Here is a 5,226-nt window from a genome sequence, read left to right as displayed (position 1 = left end):
GACCGAGCGGGGGCCGTGCCCGCGCCTCCCGCGCCAGCAAATGCCGGCCTCCAGACAAAGTTCTGTGGTGACGAACAGCCGTGACTCTGAGTTTCTGGTGGTGCAGAGGAGCCGAGAGTATGACTGAAAGCATGGGTTTTGCCAGAGCATATATCAAATCCTGTCAGAACACATTTTTAAAATCAATGACAAATATTATTCTTGTTTATAAAGTTTCCATTTTACATTTTCAAACAAGAACTAACATGCAGCTTCAGTAAAACTTCATATATCACAGCAAATAAGATCCATCTGCTTGCACAGCAGAGGCGTGTCAGCTCAGAGAAAGTATTACTGGAAAAACAAAGTCCACAGAGGGTGTGTCTGCCTTCACTTTTGTTTCCTGCTTGTGTCATTCCTTGGACTTTGATACGACCACCTTGGGTAAACAAAGTGTAAGTGCAATCTGAGAAGAACTTACTGCACCAGCTCACTCTGAAATGGCAGATTGTGTCTGATTTTAGCTAAAATCTATGCAACATCCCATACTGTTGTATAGGAAAACCATTGCAGGACTAAGGATTTAGTAGCTGTGAAGGATAAAAGGATTACACCATGCACACTCTATTGTAAAAAGCAAGGTGAGGTCTGAATCCACACTCTGATTTATTTTAAAGTAGTTCCCACATCAAAGGATCAGGCCAGAGAGAAAACATGCCATAGGTGCTTTGAAAACTATGAACTGGGAGTCAAAAGACTTAGAATGAACCTCAGGAGAATCCTTGTCCAACCTGCTGCTCCAACTGAGGTGATTGATGGGGCCAAATGCAGTTGTTCAGGGTTTTACCCAGCCTGCTCTTGAAAACCTCCAAGGATGGAGAGTGTCCAGCTTTGGTGGATAGCCTGTTGTCATGTTTGTTGGCTGCTGAGGAAAGAACATTTTCTTTATACCTACTCTGAACCTCTCCTATTTACATTAATATCGTTGTCTTCCCATCATGTGCCACTGTGAAGAGTCTGATTTTGCCATCTTGATGACTTCATCACAGATACTGGAGGGTCCTGCCAGGTCCCCCAAAATCTGCTCTCATCAGGCTGAGCAAGCCCTGCATCCTCAGGGATCCAGCTCCCAACCATCTCACTGGCCTCTGCTGACCTTGCTCTAGTTTCCTGATGTACACAGCTGTAGTCCCTGACCTGGCAAATATTTAGACTAACTTTATGTCCCTGTGCAGTTTTTGTGCACCTGTCTAGAGGTTTTTCCTTGCTAAAGGACTGCCCAGTGTTTTCTTGAGTATGTATGTCTGCAGAATAGGGCTTGAAAGCAAATTGTTAGTTAAAGCAAATCAATTGTAGTTATTTTAAGTTAAAAACATAACATTTGTCCCTCCTACTGCAATCTTGAAAATAACATTAAAATCTAGCTCATGCCTGCGAATGGGCTTTGGTCTGACCCATGCTGATGCTCTTTTCATCTTGTGTTATCAGAGACAAAGATTTTTTGTACTTGTATCACTTTCTTATGTTTCTAACTAAAGCAGTACTAAACTATTGTATTTTATATCATTACATCTTCAGTGTAATTCATACAGAACATAGAGATTTATTTTCTTAAAGGAAAGTTCGTATCACAATCTTTTTATCAAGGCACAACATCAAGAATATTAATTTATTCTGGAGTCTTCAACTGTCTCACTCATTAATTGACCCCCACTCATCCAATCACAGAAGTACAGAACAGAGCAATTTAGGCTGGAAGGGATCTCAGAGGGAATGTGGTCCAACTCCCTGCTCAGAGCAAGGCTGATTTTGATGCTGGATCAGGTTGCCCATCATAGCATAAAGTTTTCATCTTAAAAGCTTGTGTAATGTTTCAAAAAATCTCCCTCTAAGGGAAAAAAAATCCTTATAATTTTGTTGTTGTGAAGGTACATGGCTCAGCTGCATTCAGTGGCAGGAACACAGGAGGCAGAACTCCTCGGTTCCCACGTCTTTGTGGATTTCTTCCAGGTTTATACCAGCCCTGCAAATAACAGCATTATTCATACGTTTTGGTTTGCAGTCGGAGAAAAATTCAACTCCCTGAATTCTAAGCATCTCTTACATCTGAGGCTTCTCTTAATCAGATCCAGAGTGAAAGAGCCATGTGCTGTTTTTCCTCAAAAAGCCTCAAACCAAGCAGTGGATGTAAAAGGGCTGCTGACTTTGCTGCTGTGCTTTTTATTCCAGTGGTACTTCAGATGGACACGTTGAACACATTAAGGGCATGTTTTCTGAACAGGAATGCTGCTCTCATTTGAGACCAACAACACAGAGGAAAGAAGAAATTTTATGAGGCACAGAGAGTTAAAGAAAGCTACAATGATTATACTATTTTCCAACCTGTCCTAATCACTGATTTCATCACGTTTTAAGTCATAAAATTCTGCCTTTGTTTTATACATGCTATTTTGTTTCTCCCTCCCTATATTTCACAAGAAGAAATTGCTGAATCCATTTTTTATTTCCTGTAAGTAGAATTCTACATGCTCCAAGTGTAACTGAAGGCAGAGTGTAACCATGTACATTTTAGAAGAAAATGTTGCAATTCAGAAGTGTCTTTATTCTTTGGAAGGCAAATTCATGATAAAAGACTACACTAAATTTTCAAAGTTTTCTTAATCTAATATAATTTGTTTTTCTATTACACAAATCCTTCATCTTTGTAAGGAATACCAGATTATGTGGTTTTCTAACCAAAAGAACGATGTGTTGCTAAGGGTATTAAGCCTTGTTTTAATAGCTTTCAAGTATTAATTAAATTATCAATTAAATTGTTGTGGTCAACAGAAGACAAATATGTGACTTACAAAACTAATTTCAAATATAGTCTGTAAGTAAGAGAAAAGCACTGATGCCTTTTTTTCCCCTTTGCTGTCATTTTTAGCCAGTTAGAAGGCAGTGAGAGCAGTGCTTATTTCATTACAATTTCTAATCTTTTCCAGATTCACTGACTTGTCATAAGAGTTATTTCTTTCTGAAGCCACAATAATGTTTTTAGAATAGAGAGCAAGGGAAAGCTTTATTCTGTGGCTTTTCCAGAGAAAGACCTTGCTCTTTTTTCAGTCAGTTTAGTCTCTGCACAGTTTAGCAACCAGGCTGATCCCTGTTTGGTGCTGGCATGCAGTGTTGCTCAGGCAGTGGGTAGGTGGAAAGGCACGTGTGAGTTCCCAGCTGCACCATGTAGTCACTTCAGTGAGTGCTGAGCCCAGACCAACCCCTGCAAGTCCCAAATGCTAAGCTGATAAACCTCCTAAGACACTGAAGTGAAGCTTGTCTTTAAATATTTCCCCAAAGCTTAGCACTAGTGATCAATATCAGGAGAATCAAGCAGTACAACTGTTTGCAGCTAGAAAATATCCTCAAAATAATTCTTGATGTTAGCACTTCTGTGCATGAGCTGTAGGTGTTACTAACCAGACAGACTGTCAGACAATACACGCACTGAAAAAACTGATGGGGCTTCTTGATACAGGGAATTTTTCTTAATCTTTTCAAGTTAGGTCTTTGAAAGGTATCCTATCCATACTAATGTTTGGATAGAAATGTCACCACTTCTAAGTTTTGTCTATCATTTAAAAGTACAGGGGTTCCTCTGTAGGTGCACAGTTTGTGGTCATTGGGAATGGGGCTGCAGCTCATCCCCACTGGGCAGAGCTGTGTAGGTCGGGTGAGCAGCACTGACAGCAATGAGCAGTGGAGTGCCCAGGGGCACTGACCAACACCAAAGGGAACAGAGGGCACACAGGTGCAGTGCATGAACAATAAGGGTATAAAAGGTTGGGCTAAAGAACAAGAGGAGTAGATATTTGCAGCCTCCTGAAGTGGTGTCACTCTGTATGGGCAGAGGCTGAAGCCTTCTGATGTGGTATGGTGTTACTGTGTATGGGTGAATGCTTTAAGCCTGCTGAAATTGCATGGGGATGCTCTCTGTATTGTGGCTATCTCAACTGTGGCATGTGCTGTGACATTCCTCTTTACTCTGCTAGAACTCCTCAATATGAAAATGTGGGTTCTGCCTTTCTCAGGGGTGAATTGTACATTCTGGGCTGGAGGAGCCCAGGCATGCAGACCATTCAGGCACACCACCACTGACATTCAAGGGGAAATGCTTTCCCCTGCTTCTGAGCAAGGATGTTGAATAAGTATCATTCAGTTAATACAGGCAGCTTGGGAATTTGATGTTTATCATTAAAATAAGCAGAATGTTTAAAAGCATGAAAAGAGTTTATTGTGAATTAGACTGTGCTTGGTCCACCCAGTGCTTAGCAAAGGATCATGCAGATGCACAGCACTGGTTCTTTCAGCTCCAGAAATTTTGTTTAAAGTCATCTTGTAGTCCATGTAAAGTAGATGGACCCAGTAGCACACATTAATTTCAGTGAACCCAGGACCAGTTTCTTGGTTAGCTGGACAGTGTGGATGCACTTTTTAATTATTCTTCCACAACCTTGGTTCTTATTATTCATGACTTGTTATAAAGATGTTTCTATGTATGTAAACACACAGAAATATAAATATACATGTCTTGAGAAAATTGGCCTGTACATTAAACAGACCCACATCCAAAGCAAATAGAAAAACCTACAAAACCCGTATTGATTTTCTATCTTCTGTTGGCCCAATATACATAGCCTCTCTGGACTCTTGTAGGACTGTTTTAACTGCTTTTTATCAGCCTCAATTTTATGTAACATTTCTATGTTCAAATGAAATACTAGGCAAATTATTTTTGTTCTATTTCCATAAAACTGCTGTACTCACCTTCTGTAGATAAAGTGTGAAACCTATCCCCTGTGAAGTTCTATTAGGACTACCAGATATATTTTTGCTTTAATAGCTGTTGCAGGTCATATTTGGCATCCAGCTATTTTCTCAATGAAAATATTACCTACCTCTCCTATCAATGTCAGCCAACATCCAAGCAATCCACTATGGAAATCCTAAGCTTCACGTGGTCAGTAATTATACAGTACAAGCTCAGCTGAGCTGAGAAATGTTTTGTTTATTCTTCAAAACCAAGGATGAAACATGCCCAAAGGACTGTTGTGTTTCATCCAAACCACCAAAGACCGTGGGACATGAGAGGGGACAGGTAGTTGAAGTTTTTGTCCCATTTCTGTGTTGTGCACATCAGGGTGGTTTGAGTTTGTAACACTTGATCCGCCATGTGTTTCATGTCGGCACCCCGTCACACCTGTCCTGCAG

Source organism: Geospiza fortis, unplaced genomic scaffold (genome assembly GCF_000277835.1).
Source record: "Geospiza fortis unplaced genomic scaffold, GeoFor_1.0 scaffold171, whole genome shotgun sequence".
In the NCBI taxonomy this organism is placed as follows: Eukaryota; Metazoa; Chordata; class Aves; order Passeriformes; family Thraupidae; genus Geospiza; species Geospiza fortis.
The sequence above is the reverse complement of the archived record's forward strand: the minus strand, read 5'-3'. Positions refer to the sequence as shown.